Raw genomic sequence first — 20,221 nt, 5'->3', positions numbered from 1 at the left:
TACAATCAAGAGTGAACAGGATTCCTATTGCACTATCAGATATATAAAAATATTGCCCTTCTACACTGCATTTACACACACCGAGTCCAGGAATGTGGCTTCTTATTGTTCTCCCCTAAAATACAGTAAGAATCCCCTACCAACACTACCCTCTTAGAATATATGGGAAAAGTGACTTGACCTTTAATAATTTTTTCCTTTCACATTTCATTTGGAGTCATATACATGTATTTATCTGATCTCCTCTCTTCACCAGAATATAAATCTTCCAAACATGATTGTATTTTTAAGACATTCATACTGTGGTTTAAATAAAGAAAATTCTGACCCTGTAAGATTTTCCCCTCTTACTGACCAGCAAAAATAGCCACAAATCCAGATCTTTCATGCACAATATATTTTCCTTTTGGTATTTAGTCTTATTCATTGCACTCAGTGACACTCCCATGTTTCTTGCCTCAAATCCCTAAGGTCTCTTGAAGTTCTCTGTGCTCTTAAGGCATAGAACCACAGCAGGCTTAGATCAGATAGTGCTGCAAAGGTCAGTAAGTTCAAAAGCTTCAGGAAACACATCAGGAAATTTAGCTAAAAAGTTGCCCAAGGTCATATAGGTAGAACTTTTTGATGCACAAGAAAAACATTATATATATTTTTTTAAATTTGCCATTATCATAAGAGTTACTTTTAAAATTGACATCCTATATAGTACAATTCTCTATCACTCAGTTTTTTTCAAAGGACATGGTTAAATAAAACACATTTATAAGATAAATGTGCTATATTCGACACAACACAAAGCATTAAAAAACCAAAGATTAAAGAGGCTTAAGGAACATTGGGCGAAGACACAAATGTTTTGTCTACTTGGCCTCATCCTATCTGGCTGGAATTCTAAGGCAATGATGATGAAAGTGGGCCATCTTGTCTTTCTTTAGGCTGGGATTGAGGATCCAGACTGATGGATGAGAGACATAAACTCCTTCTCATCTCTCCCCATCACTCAAGAGTGGCAATGAAATCCAAAATTTCTTACAATTCTCTTAATTCTTTCACTATATGAACTGACACAAGGAGAAACCGTTCCACTAAAAGCTGTTTAGAAATAACCATATTACTATTTTCCTCCTTTATTCACATGGTCATACATATGTTTAAATTAAGACAAGGTTGTTTTAATAATATTTCATATTTGTTAACAATTTGTTAAATATTTTTATTAAGGAAACAGTTAGCACCACTTCTTCTCCTTTAATTTATAGTTAGTCCCATGATCAAAAGCATGGTTATACTGTCACTCTGATGGTTGGTGACTGAACTAAGATAAGGACATGGATCCCAAACTAACCTGATTTCATTAGAACCAACTATCCTGATTTATCCATTTATCTCAAGCTTATTTATTTCCAACCAACCTACACTGTCAAGGGTTACATAGAAATTCTTGCTGATGAAAGGGACTCACTCATCATTTTCAAACAAAAGACTTCACTGAGTTTCTGAATCAAGACTCAGTGCATGGCATTTTTGACTTGACCTAGTTACCAAGTCACTGTTACATATGCTGACAAACATCACCTTCCTCACACTTAGTTACAAGAGTACAGAAGACTAGTAATAATAATAATATATTTAGAGTAAGTCATAAAATACAGATTGGATCATTCTTCTCTAACATTGAAGAAAAACACAAGAGTGAAGGATATAGCAGTGCCATACATTCCAAAACTAAACGAACAACTTGTTCAAAACCATATCCCTGATGGACTGAATAATCTACCTTTTTTAGTTATTTCTTATTTTTTTAATATAAATTTATTTATTTTAATTGGAGGTTAATTACTTTACAATATTCTATTGGTTTTGCCATACATCAACATGCATCTGCAAGGGAAGCAAATATCTTTATCCATTTAGTACCACCAAGTCTTTATTTTACATTAAGTTCAGTTCAGTTCAGTCACTCAGTCCTGTCCGACTCTCTGCAACCCCATGAACTGCAGCACGCCAGGCCTCCCTGTGCATCACCAACTCCCAGAGTTCACTCAAACTCACATCCAGCGAGTTGGTGATGCCATCCAGCCATCTCATCCTCTGTCGTCCCCTTCTCCTCCTGCCCTCAATCCCTCCCAGTATCAGAGTCTTTTCCAATGAGTCAACTCTTTGCATGAGGTGGCCAAAGTATTGGAGTTTCAGATTTAGCATCATTCCTTCCAAAGAAATCCCAGGACCGATCTCCTTTAGAATGGACTGGTTGGGTCTCCTTGCAGTCCAAGGGACTCTCAAGAGTCTTTTCCAACACCACAGTTCAAAAGCATCAATTTTTCGGCGCTCAGCTTTCTTCACAGTCCAACTCTCACATCCATACTTGACTACTGGAAAAACCATAGCCTTGACTAGATGGACCTCTGTTGGAAAAGTAATGTCTCTGCTTTTGAATATGCTATCTAGGTTGGTCATAACTTTCCTCCCAAGGAGTAAGTGTCTTTTAATTTCATGGCTGCAATCACAATCTGCAGTGATTTTGGAGCCCGGAAAAATAAAGTCTGACACTGTTTCCACTGTTTCCCCATCTATTTCCCATGAAGTGATGGGACCAGAGAACATGATCTTACTTTTCTGAATGTTGAGCTTTAAGCCAACTTTTCACTCTCCTCTTTCACTTTCATCAAGAGGCTTTTTAGTTCCTCTTCACTTTCTGCCATAAGGGTGGTATCATCTGTATATCTGAGGTTATTGATATTTCTCCCGGCAATCTTGATTCCAGCTTGTGCTTTTCCAGCCCAGCGTTTCTCATGATGTACTCTGCATAGAAGTTAAATAAGGAGGGTGACAATATACAGCCTTGACATACTCGTTTTCCTATTTGGAACCAGTCTGTTGTTCCATGTCCAGTTCTAACTGTTGCTTCCTGACCTGCATACAGGTTTCTCAAGAAGCAGGTCAGGTGGTATGGTATTCCCATCTCTTGAAGAATTTTCCAATTTATTTTGATCCACACAGTCAAAGGCTTTGGCATAGTCAATAAAGCAGAAATAGATGTTTTTCTGGAACTCTCTTGCTTTTCCCATGATCCAGCAGATGTTGCCAATTTGATCTCTGGTTCCTCTGCCTTTTCTAAAACCAGCTTGAACATCAGGAATTTCACGGTTCATGTATTTTACATTGCACAGTTATAATTCATGCCATTGAATCATGAGTCTCCAGAACAAGGTATATAATCATTTTTAAAGGTCCTTTCTAATAATTCAAAGATTAAACACCTCAATTTCATGCAAGGGAACACAGTTATCCAATTATCTCTTTTATGAGTTTAATTTCTTAGGAAAATTGCTTAAAAGAAGTAATACCCATACAGCTAGTCTCACTTATTAATGCAGGTATAATTTTACTTTTGAAAAGGCAGTTCTTGGGAGGCGTTGCCCAGATGGCAGACTAGGAAGACCCCGAGCACTGACACATCAACATTACAACCTCTTGCAGCATAGATATATATGAAATTAGCCTGATGACCAGAAAAAAAAATATTTTTCACACCTGAAGATATGAAGAAGAAACCACAAAGAGATGGGTAGGAGGGCCAGAGGCATGGTACAATCAAGACTCACCTTGTCTGGTAGGATATGCTCAAAAAGGAAGATACTCCAATTGCAGTGGCTCTCCTCTAAAAGAGAGGGAGTCTAAGCCCCACACTGGACTCTGCATCCCAGGGTTCCTGAACCTGGAAGATGAGTCCCTAGAATGTCTGGATTCAAAGGACAGTGGAACTTGCATATGAAGAGTCAGAGTGCTATACAGAACAGACTCTCAAAGAATGAATGCCAAATCTTACACACTTCAAGTCCCATTGCAGAGTCGGTAATTTGAAAGAAGCCTGGGTCAGATCCGCTTGCTGATCTTAGAGAACCTCCTAAGAGGCAGCAACTAGGACTCACTGAGGGGACACAAATGCTGACAGCAGCTATTCTGGGAGCCCATTTTACCGTCAGGACATTGTGCTGTCAAGTGTTATCATGGTGTCCTTCCTCTAGCCTATCCGGAGAAGGCAATGGCACCCCACTCCAGTACTCTTGCCTAGAAAATCCCATGGATGGAGGAGCCTGGTAGGTGGCAGTCATGGGGTTGCACATAGTAGGACACGACTGAGTGACTTCACTTTCACTTTTCACTTTCATGCATTGGAGAGGGAAATGGCAACCCACTCCAGTGTTCTTGCCTGGAGAATCCCAGGGACGGGGAAGCCGGTGGGCTGCTGTCTATGGGGTCGCACAGAGTCGGACATGACTGAAGCGACTTACCAGCCTCTAGCCTATCAGCACCAGGGGCCCACCTGCCTACCAGCAGGCCATCAGAAGTCCAGGAAGCCCAGTGTCATGAAGTCTGCCATGCAGGGATCTGGCTCTGTTCACTGGAGGGACAGCACCAACATTGCCTTCTCACCAGCCCTGCTGCCAGTTGCCTAGAATCCAGCCCCACCCACCAGGGGGCTGACACCAGACTCCAGGCCCCCTAGCACAGTAATCAATCATTTCAGAGCCAAAGCCCACCCACCAGTGAGGAAGCACCAACCCCAAGCCATTGCCAGTCACCCCAGGACCCAAGCCCACTCATCGTCAGTCTGGCAGCCAATGGAGCCAGGGACTAGCCCTTCTGCCAGGACATCTAAATAGCTGGCTATCCCACAACAGAAGCGCCAATACAAGCCACATAGGATGCACCCCTACAGCATTTAGCTCTTATGACAAAAGGAAAGTGTTCTTCTAGACTTCATCAGACATCTCCTACAGAGCCACTGCTCCAAGATCAGGAAACATAACTTAATACACAGAAATAAACACAGAGAATAAGGCAAAACAAAGAGACAAATATATATATATATATGTATATATACATATATATGCATTCCAAACAATGAAAGAAGATAAAATCCCAAGAGAAGAATTAAAAGTGTAGAAAATCAATCAACCTAATAAAGAGTTTAAGGTTATGATCATGGGTGCTAAGTCACATCAGTCATGTCCGATTCTTTGTGACCCTATGGCTCTACCAGGTTCCTCTGTCCATGTCAGAGGAATTCTCCAGGCAAGAATACTGGAGTGGGTTGCCATGCCTCCCTTCAAGGGATCTTCCCAACCCAGGGATTGAACCTGCATCTCTTACATCTCCTGCATTGGCAGGCGGGTTCTTTACAGCAGTGCCACCTGGGAAGCCCATGATCATAAAGTTGCTCAAAAATGTTGGGAGAAGAATGACTAAATGCAGAATTGTAATAAAGAGTAACAATATATAAATAAAAACCAACAGAGACCCAGGTCTCTTGCATTGCAGGCAGATTTTTTACTATATGAACCACCAGGGAAGCTGCAAGAATATAGTAACTGAAATTAAATATACAGTAGAAGAAATAAAAAGTAGATGAGATGGCACAGAGGAATGGATAAGTAAACTGGAAGACAGAGTAATGAAAATCACCCAACAGGAACAAAAAATTTTTTTAAACATGAGTACAATTTAGGATATAACTAGGAAAAAAATCAGGCATGCAAAGATTCATGATATAGAGGTCCAAGAAGTTTATAAGATAAAGAAAGAGGCAGAGAAATTATTTGAAGAATAATAACTGAAAACCTCCATAACCTGGTAAAGAAAATAGTCATTCAGGTCCAGGAAGCATTTTTGTTCATTCAGTTGCCCAGTCGTGTCCAACTCTTTATGGACTGCAGCACACCAAGCCTTCCTGTCCCTCACAGTCTCCCGGAGTTTGCCCAAGTTCATGTCCATTGCATTGGTGATGCCATCAAGCTATCTAATCCTCTGATGCCCTCTTCTCATTATGCCTTCAATCTTTCCCAGCATCAGGACTTTTGCAATGAGTCAGCTATTTGTATTAGGTGGCCAAAATACTGGAGCTTCAGCTTCAGCATCAGTTCTTCCAATGACTATATTTGGGGCTTATTTCCTGCAAGACTGATTGGTTTGATCTCCTTGCTGTTCAAGAGTCTCTCAGGAATCTTTTCCAGCACCATAATTCAAAGGTATCAATTCTTCGGTGCTTTGCCCTCTTATGATCCAGTTCTCACAATCTTATGTGACCACTGGGAAGATCACAGCCTTGAATTCAGGGACCTGGTGATGTCTCTGCTTTTCAAACCCAGTCTAGGTTTGTCATTGCTTTCCTGCCAAGAAAGAATTGTCTTCTGATTTTATGGCTACAGTCTCCATCTGCAGTGATTTTAGAACCCAAAAAGAGGAAATCTGTCACTACTTCCACCTTTTCCCCTTCTATTTGTTAGGAAGTAATGGGGCCAGATGCCATGATCTTAGTTTTGTGAGTTTTTTTTTTTAATATTTAGTTTTAAGCTGGCTTTTTCACTCCACCTTCACCCTCATCAAGAGGTTCTTTAGTTCCTCTTCACTTTTGCTATTAGAGTGGTATCATCCACATATCTCAGGTTGTTGATTTTTCTTCTGCCTATCTTGATTCCAGCTTGTAACTCATCCAGCCTGGCATTTCACATGATGTGCTCAGCATATAGGTTAGACAGCCATGTCGTATTCCTTTCTCAATCCTGAATCAATTAGTTGCTCCATATAGGATTCCAACTGTTGCTTCTTGACCAGCATACAGGTTTCACAGGAGACAGGGAAAATGGCCAGGTATTTCCATCTCTTTAAGAGCTGTCCACAATTTGTTATGATCAGTAAGAATATAAAGTCCCAAAAAAGATGAACTCCAAAAAGTCCACACACTACACTTAAAAATGGAGTGGGGGGCGGGGGAGGGGGAGACAGAGATAATATCAAAAGCAGCAAGGGAAAGGCAGTTACTTTCATACAAGGGCACTCCGATACTACCAGCTCACTTTTCTTCAGAACCCTGAAGGACAGAATGGAGTGGCATGATACATTTAAAGTGATGAAAGGAAAAATCCTACAACTAAGAAACCCAGCAAGGCTATCACTCAGATTTTTTTAATCTTTTTTTTTTAATTTAAATTTATTTATTTTAATTAGAGGCTAATTACTTTACAATATTGTATTGGTTTTGCCACACATCAGCATGAATCTGCCATGGGTGTACACATGTTCCCAATCCTGAACCCCCCTCCCACCTCCCTCCCCATATCATCCCTCTGGATCATCCCAGTGCACCAGCCCCAAGCATTATTCAGGTTTGAAGGAGAGAGAAATAATTTTATAGACAAGCAAAAGCTAAAAGAGTTCAGTACCACAAAACTGACTTTACAAGAAATATTAAAGGGACTTTTTAGAGGGAAAGAAAAGATCACCACTAACCATGTAAATACTGCAAAAAGAAAAAAACCATGAGTAAAGGCAAATACATAGTAAGGGTAGTTAATCAACCACTTATAAAACTAGTAGGAAGAGTAAAAGAAAAAAAAGTAGTAAAATAAACTTATATGTACAATAAGAAGTTAAGGAATACACAAAATAAAAACATGTGAAATATGATAGAAAAACATTAAATGGAGATGGGGTAAGAGCAATAAAAATACCTGGTTGTTAGAATGTGTTCAGACTTAAGAGATTATCAAATTAAAATAATCACATAAATAAATATAAAGGTTGCAGCCCACCAGGCCCCTCTGTCCATGGAATCCACTGGACAAGAATACTGGACTGTGCTGCCATTCCCTTCTCCAGAGGATCTTTCCAACCCAGGGATTGAACCCAGGTCTCCTGCACTGCAGGCAGATTCTCTACCATCTGAGCCATGAGGCAAGTCCCATATATAAACCTCATGCTACACACAAATCAAAAACCTATCATACATATGCCCACCAAAAAGATACATGAATCCAAACATAACACTAAATATAGTCATCACTTCACAAGGGAAGAATGAAAAGAAAAAGAAAGGAGTAAAGATTGCAAAACAACCAGAAAACAAGTAGCAAAATAGCAATAATTACATGTGTGTGCTCACTCTTTGTGACCCCACAGACTATAAATTACTTTAAATGTAAGTGACCTAAATGCTACAAAATAATTAGCTTATACACTTCTAAAATGTCTAGGTCAAGAAATAAAGGAAGGCCAAAAAATTGCTCCAGATCAAAGGGAATTAAAGAAACATGGCAATTAAATGAAACTCTTGGTCCTGAACTGGTTTCTCCACCAAGAGTTGTGTTTTTAATATTGCATATGTCCTCCTCCCCTCAACTCCTCTCTTATTTCCGCTTTTCCTTCCTCTTCCCTCATCTTTCTTCCCCATTGTCCTCCTCATCCACTTTCTCTTCCTCCTTGTCTTATCTGTTGCTATAAATGACACTATTGGGTCAATCGCTGAAATGTGAAAGGGGTTTGTGGATTACGGTATTCTTGTACCAAGGTTAATTTTCTGATTTGATATATTCATGTATTATGGGAGAGTAGGAATTAGACTCTGAGGTATTTAGAAGTAACAGAACATCACATATGCAACAGACTCTCAAATGGAAAGAAAAGATAAATAACAGAAATGGATGATACATAGTACATACGTACATATAAGCAGAGATGGATATATATATATATATATATATATATATATATATATGTATATATTAGATAGAAGAGGCAAATGTGCTAAAATGTTAACAACTGGGGAATTAAGATGAAGCCTAAACAAGAATTCTTTGTATAGTCCTTACAATTTTTCTGAGAGTTTGAAAGTATTTCAAAATAAAAGTTTTAAAAACAAAAGCAGCATTGTATAGCCTCCCTCCATCAGCCTTTTTTTGTCCTGAGTTCCACAAAGATATCAAAGATCAATTAAGAAAACTCATTACTGCATTTTTTCCTTACATCCTCTTATAGTTTTCAAATTTTAAAAAAGACATAAAAGCTGCAATATTAGGAGAAAAAATTCTGTGAAAACTGTGAAGATTTTACAATTGTGTTTCTCATTTAAGTGACCATTACAGGCTCTTTCCTTTAACTTGGTCACAATTCAGAGTTGTAAATTCACCCAGCTTTGTGATTTTCTTATAAAATCTATCTAGTATAAAGCTTTCCCTTAAATAAAACATACCCATGAAGAGAGTCTTTTGACCTGACACAAAACAGCATTGAAATAAAAAATACTTTCCTGGTGAAATATTTGAAAACCCACAGTCATTTAGTGATACATATGTGCATGCTTGAACTGAAAGTATAAGCCTAGTTTGTATGAGGTTTGTGGGTATATAATTACCAGTATTAAATTATGTGCTCAACATTGACTTAGAGCCACATTTATTATTGCTATTAAAAATGCTGACTACAACATATGACACATACTTCTTATGATAATATGTGGCCCTTATCTAAAATAAAGCACTCTATTTTCTCTTTGCATGACCCTTGTAAATGAGGTCTAATAAACTTAGACTTTTTAGTGGTAGAAGCATATTGGAAAGAAAATTCTAGTACTGATTACCTCAAAAAATTACATAAGAACACAAAGTTGAAAGGTTGTTATTTAAAATCCACAGAAGCTGATTAAACAGGATCATGGCAAATAGATTAAGAAAAAGTGGAAATAGTGACAGATTTTATTTTCTTGGGCTCCAAAATAACTGCAGACAGTGGCTGCAGCCACAGCATTAAAGATGAATGTTCCTTGGAAGAAAAGGAGCATGACAAACCTAGATAGCATGTTAAAGAGCAGAGACATCACTTTGTTGACAAAGGTCCATATAATCAAAGCTATGGTTTTTCCAGTAGTCATCTACAGATGTGAGAGCTGGACCATAAGGCTAAGTGCCAAAGAATTGATGCTTCCAAAAGTGGTGCTGGAGAAGACTCTTGAGAGTCCCTTGGACAGCAAGGAGATTAAACCAGTCAATCTTAAAGGAAACCAACCCTGAATACTCATTGGAAGGACTGATGCTGAAGCTGAAGCTCCAATATTTTGGCCACCTGATGCAAAGAGCTGACTCACTGAAAAAGACCTTGATGCTGGGAAAGATTGAGGGCAGGAAGAGAAGGGGGTGAGAGAGGATGAGATGATTGAACAGCATCACTGACTCAGTGGACATGAGATTGAACAAACTCGGGGAGATAGTGAAGGACAGGAAAGCCTGGCATGCTTCAGTCCATGGGGTCACAAAGGATTGGACATGACTGAGCAGCTGAACAACAACAACAAATTATAAAACCCAGTGTGTGCTCAGTCGAGCAGGCGTGTCCAACTCTTTGTGATGCGATAGACTGTAGCTCACCAGGCTCTTCTATCCCTGGAATTTTCCAGGCAAGAATACTGGAGCAAGTTGCCATTTCCTCCTCCAGATCTCCAGAGTTTCCTGACCCAGGGATCAAACCCATGACTCCTGCCTCTCCTGCTTCTCCTGTGTTGGCAGGCAGATTCTTTAGTACTGAGATACCTGGAAAGCCCCCAGAGGACTGCTTGATTCTAAATAACTAGACATGCTCACAACCCAGCACATTAACTCCAGCCAAAATTTGAAGAAATTTATAAAACTGAGTTGCTTATTTTGAGTTTTTTGTTTTGATTTCCTGTTTTGTTGTTTAGTTTACATAATCCATTCAAGTGTGAAATATATTGCAAAATAGGCAATAAATGCAAGGTGGCTACAAAACTAATGTTTTACATGTTCAAAAAGCCAGAAAGATATGACCTGAGCTTGCTGGATGTCATCTTTTAAATTCAGTCAAAGATTGTGGGTCACACTGCACATTTCCTAATGCCAGTCAGATGGGCAATAGGCCTTCTGCAGCACAATAACCACAGTGCCACTGTGAAAAAGGCCCTGATGTATCTATTAAGGAAAAACACTCTGGGGTAATTTTTTCTGGGGGGAGGGGTTGCTGGCTAAAAGACTCTAATCTTACTTTAGCTGCCTAAGTAACCCTGTGAAAGAGCAGGACTCTCACCTCCCCTTTACTCTTCATTTGGCTAAGGTGAAAAAAATACATATACATATGCTAAATACATATGCTAAAAATACATTTACCATAGTACATGCTAAAACTGCATCCTGGAGAAAGCACCAACAACCAACAGGCAGAATAATCCCTATTGGTTTTATAGAAAGAAGAATTACACATGTTCAAAATAACATAAAAAAGCTCTGAGTCAACAGAATGCTCCTTAAAGGCCAGAAAACATCATTTTTTCTTTTTATTTCCAGTCTAGCCTACAACAGACCTCTATGAGTCCCCAGGTTATCCTTCTCCATAAAGGAGGCTTTGCCATCTCATTACAAACTGAATTTCCATCTATTTGGAAAATATGTCTACATTCTAACTGCAAAAAAAAAAAAAAAAAGTACGGTCATAACAGAGAGGAACAAAAATGTGGTTTATGAAAAATTTTTTTAAATTGAAGATAATGCCTCATCTCCCAGGATCTTTGTCAGATCATCACTCAATCAATATTGCTGGGCAATAATTTGCTTCTGTATATGAGGTCTTAAATCAAATCTTGCTCTAAAGGTTGAGATTTAGGAGTACTGCCTAAACCATGAACTGATCCTTTGAAAAATCATGTGCTCTATATAAAAACACAACCCAATCTACTGTTTCCAGTAAAACTGTATACAGAGATACTGTGCTCTGGTACAGAGAGACAGGATGAAACATTACAAAATTTAGCAAAATAATTAAAACCATTTTATAATCCAATATTTAATTTTCTGATATGAACACTGATACAAGTTGAACAGCACCAAGAGTTTTATTTCTCTCTGCTATGATGAACTAAGTAGCCCTTGAAACCTGGATGACATTTTATAAACCCACCTAAGATAATTTGGTTTTATAAATCTTAGGTTCTTTTCTGTAAAAACAACAGTCACTGAAGGTGAAGACGGTGAGCTACTTCCACAACTTCACTGGTTCTAACTGAAGCAAGTTTCAAACCAGATCTACCCCATAAATCAATGTCCATTAAATAAGCAGATGTAAGTATTTCTTCAACATGATAAACTCAAGGAAGTCCTGGCTCTATCCTTACAGGTGTCCTGGCATGAAGAGCTAATTCAGTCAGGACTGGCTAAATGATATGCAGAGCCCAGTGCAAAATAAAAGTGAAGTTCCTTCTTTGAAAATTGTAAGAACTTGAGGATGACAACAGCAGAGCATTAAAATAAGTGTGAGTCCCTCCCAAGCATGCTTCACATGCACACCAGTTGTGCACTGAGTATAGACATAAGATTCCAGAGACAAGACTTGTTACTTTACAGTCAGTATCAAGCAACAAGAAACTTTCCTAAACTCATGGCCAGACAAATGATTGATTTGAAATCAAGCCTGGGGTGCTACAAAGGGGAGCTCACTTTTTATAATCAGTGTGCTCATTAGCAATATTAGATACTGAAACAAATAACAAAAGTTCTCATAGTAGCTACCTCTGTATAATTGGCTTCTTGCTTCACATATAGAAAACAGTCCTTGAATGGTGCCTTCCTGGTTAGGGCAACAAGCTGACTTTAGAGTGAAGCTTAATCCAACTGGTACATATGTAATTACTGACCAAAAGCTTACCTAGGGACTTCCTTGGCAGTCCAGTGGTTAAGACTCTATGCTCCTAAGGCAGTGGGGCATGATAGATTTAATCCCCGGTTGGGGAACTAAGATCCCATGTGTCATGCATCCAAAATAGAAAAGGAATTTTTTTTTAAGTGGGCTCTTTTAAAAAATAACCAAAGAGAAGAAGTATAAGCATATCTAAATCATAGCCATCATAAAAGACAGTGACTCCAAAGAATATGTACCACAAACAAAAGGACATATAAGAAGTATGCTGGAGTTTTCAATCAACACAAGGAATCCTCAACCAGATATAAGAAGATAAGAGAAAGTATTAACATCACTACAGAGAATAAACAAATACTGGACAGAAAAGTGATTTGGCGGTATCTAAATCTGTAGTGTTTGATTGTTCCCGGTTGATGAACTATCCTCTTGACCTAGGTCTAAAGCAAGTTATTATCCATGAATGATTCTTCAACTCTGTTTAGATCTTCAGGATTTGAGATTTGTCAGCCCAACCCTCATATGGGGTTCAGGACCCAAAATTTAAAGATAAACTTTCCCTTACTTCCCACTTGCCTTCTACTCCTGTTCTCACAGATACACCCCTCAGACAAGAAGTTCCTAAAAAATATAACAATTTTACAGAAGTCAAGAACAAAAGGATAGTTAAAAACTCCAAAGATTTAGGATAAAAACCTTAGTTTTGGAAAAAGGGAAGAAGTGATACACCCAGAACAAAAATAAAACCCCAGATGTAATCAGTAAGATTCAAAGAGAGATCTAGGAAGTGCAAATCAAAGGACAGGTTCCAACAATTTGAGATCTTAACACTGTTTTTCCTTCCCATCAGAGAGGATCAAGTTCTTATCTATAATATACATTTTTATGTGCATTATACCTTTATATAAATTAATCCTCATAACAACCTACAGGAACACTTAACAACTACCTTCTCTTCCAGATGAAGAGATGATCACAAAGCAAATATATGGCAGCCCGCAGTTAAAACTCAGGTATCACTCCATAATCTCTAATCATAATACTACTCTATACTGCCTCACTTTGAAAGGGGATGAAGGTAATTATGGGGGATGAAGCAGGAATGGACACTGATTATCAGCATGACCACAAAGAGAAGAATGACAGGGATGGTAATAGATGGATGAATAGATAAGTAGGTATGTAGGTGGACAGATAAATAATCACATTTTACTTGCTTCTGAAGTTTTCAATTTAGAGTAATACAAAGGGAACTTCACTCTCCTCAGGTGACAGCCCAATAAAAAAAAGTCAGTTCAACAGTTCTAGATGTAGGAAATATGAATGATTCAGCAAATCGAGATTCATGTCTATCCATGATACTTAGTACCAGGAACAAAAGAAAGTTAATTCTATTGTCACAGGCCTTTATAAAATCATACAGTTAAGTTCTTTATACAGTATTCAATTCATTCTTTCTGAAGAGTCCATGAAATACTTCATGGTCCTTTGGCATATGGATAAACATTACATAACTTTGACAAAAATAGACAAGAATAAGCCACAGGACAAAAGAAATTAACTACAATAAACCTTAGTCAATATTTCCCAGGTGCCATTTTAAAAGAAACCATGATACAATGAAACTGGAAACTATGGAAACTTTTTATACACTTTAGCCAGCTTTTTAAGATGTGCATTTGGTAAGACATTCAAATTAGAACCATTTAAAATTAGCAGTATTAAATACACAACACGAATGACGAAATATCATAAATGTTTTTCAGAGAAATAAACAATTCGTAAATTAGCATAAGAAGCATGTAAAACGATTCCATAAATGAGGTTTTCATTCTGAGAAAATGGCTTGACTGAGGTAAAAACTGGTTGTCTGCAGATGAAAAGAAAACAGAAACAGGAACTCATCATGATCCAGAGCGCACATGACTCTACAGAGAGGAATGACTTGATGTTGTCGCTTAACCAAGTAATCCTTGCAGAGAAGTCCAGAGGCTACACCATAGCTTCCCATTTCCCTCTTCTGAGATTTTCTGATCCATAAATTCTCCCCAGACTAATTTTGCCTGAGTTGATATTGCCTGAGCACTTCGGTTTTGTTTTATATTTACATTCCAAACTGTGCATCTGTCTTTGGATTTTCTGAGGCTTCTTCTGAACCACCTCCACCCCGTACAATGGGAACAAAATATTTCCACTGTGAAGCTTTTCCATTTCCTTAATCAGAAGTTACATGAGGCATAAATCTTAGGCAAAATTCAGAGGATTCCATATAAATTTTAAAATTGTATCTCAGATAAAAAAATATAGATATTTTCTGCAGAAGCAGATGATCCATCCTTGACATAATTGACTTTAGAAATAAGAGGAGTCTGAAATAAGGTGGTAGAGAACTGGAATGGAGATAACAATAATAATAAAAGATAAGATTGTTTGAGCACTACTATTAGAATACAACACAACATACATTATCTGTTTCTTCAAAATAATCCTATGAGACATATGGATAAAAATGTTGTCATCTCCAATTTACAAATGAGGAAAGTGAGGCAAAGAGAGCTTAAGAAATTACTCAAAGTCACACAGTAGTTTGTAGTAAAGCTCTAACCTGAACTCAAGTAGTCTGCAACTAGAAACCAACACCGTAACAACTCAGCACACTGCTTCTCAGTCTGGGCAGAAAGACCAAGAAATGCTGCTTAGATAGGATTCACCAAATGGCAACTAAGTATTAAAGGAAAGTGAAGAAAGGTCAAATATGGGTCCAAAATTAGGTGACAAGAATACTACTCTCATCAAAGCAAAGAGAGTTTTGGAAAAGCAGAGTTTAAGTTCCAACAGAAAAATCAGGTCAAGAAAGCATTTAGAAATACAAGTTTAGAGTTCAGAGGTTATTGTTGTTCAGTTGCTAAGTCAGCTCCGGCTCTTTGCAACCCCATGGATTATAGCACGCCACACTCTCCTGTCCTTCACTATGGACCAGAGATTTCTCAAATAAATGTCCATTGAGTCAGTGACATTATCTAACCATTTCATCCTCTGTCATCTTCTTCTACTTTTGCCTTCAATCATTCCCAGCATCAGGGTCATTTCCAATGAGTCAACTTTTCACATTAGTTGGCCAAAGTATTGATGCTTCAGCATAAATTCCTCAAATTAATATTCACAGTTGATTTCCTTTGGGATTGATTGGTTTGATCACATTGCTGTCCAACCTACTCCAAGAGTCTTCTCCAGCACCACAGTTTGAAAGCATCAATTCCTTGGTGCTCAGCCGTCTTTATGGTCCAGCTCTCTCATCCTTATATGATTACTAGAAAAACCATAGCTTTGACTGGATGGACCTTCTTTGGCAAATGATGTCTCTGCTTTTTAATACACTGCCTAGGTTTGCCATAGCTTTCCTTCCAAGGAGCAAGGGTCTTTTATTTGGGGGGCTTCAGTGACTGTCTACAGTGATTTTGAAGCCAAGAAAATAAAATCTGTCACTGCTTCCACTTTTTCCCCTACTGTTGCTATGAAGTTATGTAACCGAATGCTATGATCTTACACTGAGGTTTAAGCCAGATATTTCACTATTTTCTTTCACACTTACCAAGAGACTCTTTTGTTCCTTTTTTGCTTTCTGCCATTAGAGTGGTGTCATCTGAATACCTGAGGAAAAATCCTGGCAATCTTGATTCCAGCTGTGATTCATCCAGCCTGGCATTGTGCATTAGGTATTCTGCATAGACAGAAATGGTATGGACCTAACAGAAGCAAAAGAAGAGGTGGCAAGAATACACAGAAGAACTATACAAAAAAGACCTTCATGACCCAGAAAACCACGATGGTGTGATCACTCACCTAGAGCCAGACATCCTGGAATGTGAAGTCAAGCGGGCCTTAGGAAGCATCACTATGAACAAAGCTAGTGGAGGTGATGGAATTCCAGTTGAGCTGTTCCAAATCCTAAATGATGAGGCTGTTAAAGTACTGCACTCAATATGCCAGCAAATTTGGAAAACTCAGCAGTGGCCACAGGACTGGAAAAAGGCAGTTTTCATTCTAATCCCAAAGAAAGGCAATGCCAAAGAATGTTCAAACTACCGCACAATTGCAGGCATCTCACATGCTAGCAAAGTAATGCTCAAAATTCTCCAAGTCAGGCTTCAATTGTACATGAACCGTGAACTTCCAGATATTCAAGCTGGATTTAGAAAAGGCAGAGGAACCAGAGATGAGATTGTCAACACCCACTGGATCATTGAAAGAGCAAGAGAGTTTCAGAAAAACACCTACTTCTGCTTTATTGACTACACCAAAGCCTTTGACTGTGTGGATCACAACAAACTGTGGAATATTCTGAAAGATATGAGAATACCAGACCACCTGACCTGCCTCTTGTGAAACTTGTATGCAGGTCAAGAAGCAATAGTTAGAACTGGACATGGAACAACAGACTGGTTCCAAATCAGGAAAGGAGTTTGACAAGGCTGTATATTGTCACCGTGCTTATTTAACTTACATGCAGAGTATATCATGTGAAACGCTGGGTTGGATGAAACACAAGCTGGAATCAAGACTGCCTGGAGAAATATCAGTAACCTCAGATATGCAAATGACACCACCCTGATGGCAGAAAGTGAAGAGGAACTAAAAAGCCTCTGATGAAAGTGAAAGAGGAGAGTGAAAAAGTTGACTTAAGACTCAATATTCAGAAAACAAAGATCATGGCATCTGGTCCCATCACTTCATGACAAATAGAGGGGGAAACAATGGAAACTGTGAGAGACTTTATTTTCTTGGGATCCAAAATCACTGCAGCTGGTAATTACAGCCAAGAAATTAAAAGACGCTTGCTCCTTGAAAGAAAACCTAGACAGCATATTAAAAAGCAGAGACATCCAGGCTCAAGTAGATAACTGGGAGTTATCTTAACAGAGGTCATATTTAGAAAGTTGGAAGCAGATAAGATACTCCAGGAAATTATTAATAGAAAAAGAATAGTGATCAGAATATGTACAACCTTCAGAATGATTTCATCTAGGTGGTAGGAATGATAGTAGAAAACTAGGACAGGCTGTGCTCAAGTGAAACATTTTAGGAGGCAGAGGTCAATATTCCCTGATACAGAAAAATGAGAACTGAGATTAGTGTACTGTTTTTGCAATTTAGAAGGTACATCAAGAACTTTAAAAAGTGGTTTCATTTTAGCGGTAAAATTTGTTTATAAACAATTTAGATAAAAGCAAAAAAGATGTGTTCATCAAATCTATAGATGTGCTGATAAAAATCAATATCAATAAGTGACTCCACATTTTAAAAAACTAATACACTATAAGGAGAACTCAAAATTAGCATGACAAAATTTAGTGGGGGCAAGTAAAGTACTTGTATATAGTCCCAAAAAATAAATAAATAAATTTCCCTCCCAAATCTATCAGAAGGTGAATAATCAATAAAAATAGCGTAGATGATATATTTTTAATTTGAATTTTCCTTTTATTATAAAGTGAACAGAACCACATTATGAAAGGTTTACTTAAATAGATTTTTTTCCATACCTTATATAATCTCACTACACTAAGATGATCAGTGTCAACATTGGTATGTTTATGTATAATCCTTTTGTCTCCCATGTCTATTTTATACATGCAAGTAACACAGGGTAGGTACAATTTTATACCCTGCTTTTTTTTTACTTAGTATTATATCAGTAGCAATTTATACACTATATGATTCTATTAATATATGTTTTATTGACTATGCAATAATTTCTAACTATTTAATACAACATAATTTACTATACAATCCTCTCATTTCAGAGATTAAATTACCTTGAATTTTTCATTTTGTATGTAGTAGTATATCAGCTTTGTAAAACAACCTGGAATAATTTAGTAATTGTATTTACCAGCATAATTAACATTTTATATTTATATTTCATATATAATCATTTTATGTTTATGGCAGGAAGATTATCCGATTCATCAGTTAAAATGCTGGCTTAAAAGTCAACATTCTAAAAATGAAGATCATGGCTCCCCATCACTTCATGGTAAATAGATGAGGAAAAAATGGAAAGAATGACAGACTTTATTTTCTTGGGCTCCAAAATCACTGCAGATGGTGACTGAAGCCATGAAATTAAAAGACGCCTGCTCCTTGGAAGAAAAGCTAAGACAAACCTAGACAGTGTATTAAAAAACAGAGATATCACCTTGCCAACAAAGGTCTGTATAGTCAAGGTCTGAATGGTTTTTCCAGTAGTCATGTACAGATGTGAGAGCTGGACCATAAGGCTAAGTGCCAAAGAATTGATGCTTTCAAGCGGTGATGCTGGAGAAGACTCTTGAGAGTCCCTTGGACAGCAAGGAGATTAAACCAGTCAATCCTAAAGGAAATCAACCCTGAATATTCATTGGCAGGACTGATGCCGAAGCTGAAGCTCCAATACTTTGTCTTCCTGACATGATGAGCTGACTCACTGGAAAACACCCTGATGCTGGGAACGATTGAAGGCAGGAGGAAAAGGGGACGACAGAGGATGAGATGACTGGATGGCATCTTTGACTCAGTGAACATGAGTTTGAGCAAGCTCTGGGAGATAGTGAAGGGTGGGGAAGCCTGGAGTACTGCAGTCCATGGGGTGACAAACAGTCGCACACGACTGTGCAATCGAATAACAACAACTGTAAATTTTCGCCTACACCACAACACTCATTATCATATGAAAGTGGAATATACAAAACTAGGCTAGAGTAGGTTCTTAAAACCACTAGTAAACTTCATGGGAAAGTGTCCTAGAGTTCATGAACCTAATTCCTGCTACATTATCTCCTTTCTCCTCTCTCTCAACCTGCACCTATGTTCTTATGGGGAATTCTTTATGACCAATTGACTGAGGAAAAAATAATGGGCCATATTTAGAGATGGCTCTATATGATATGCTGGCAATACCCAAAGTAGACTGCACCATCTAAAGTCCCACTCTGGAGAGGCCATAAATGAAAATTATGAAGTTACATCTTCTCAGCAGGCATGATTCCAATCAGATATAATTATCTGCCTAGCCTAGAAGTAGAGATTGCCAGGGTGACCGCTATAGTTTCATAAGTGGAGGCTAATAGTTTTCCTAGATGGTGAGGAGCTTTGTTTAATTCCAAAAAGACAGAACACCAATGGCTTTTCCTCATTCTCTCCTTTTCTATGATTGGTTATACCTTTCAGACTACTGAACTCTTGTGCCTGTCATTTTTACCACTGCCCACATTTCACTAACTAGAGAATAACAGAATGGATATAGATAAAGATGGATACAAGTGATGTAGAAAGAAAAGATATAGTAGAGGCATGGGGAACTAGCAAGTTTTTCACCTTATGTTTCATACAATGAACATTTGCTTCTGATTTTCTAATTGATAGAAGTGTAGAAAAAATAAAAAAAAAGAAGTGTACATCCTTGAAGAATAGGTAAGTAGTGGAAGAAGTAGAAATCTACCTTTTTAATTTCTGAACCTTGCTTTATTTCTGGTCTCATCCACTTTTTAGCTAATCAAAATATCTTCTACAGTCTAGAATAAAATATTTACTGTTCATGACTATCACTTTCAAAATTATTGTGGTTAATTATACAGAAAGAAAATTAATTCTGGATAAATCTCATTTTAGCCCCAAAGTCAAGGCTATATCTCCAATATCAAGGGTTTAATTAAATATCTTACCTAGCAGTACACCTCTTAGAAGCTAAAAGAACTACAGGCCA

Source organism: Bos taurus, chromosome 17, assembly GCF_002263795.3.
Source record: "Bos taurus isolate L1 Dominette 01449 registration number 42190680 breed Hereford chromosome 17, ARS-UCD2.0, whole genome shotgun sequence".
Lineage (NCBI taxonomy): Eukaryota > Metazoa > Chordata > Mammalia > Artiodactyla > Bovidae > Bos > Bos taurus.
The sequence above is the reverse complement of the archived record's forward strand: the minus strand, read 5'-3'. Positions refer to the sequence as shown.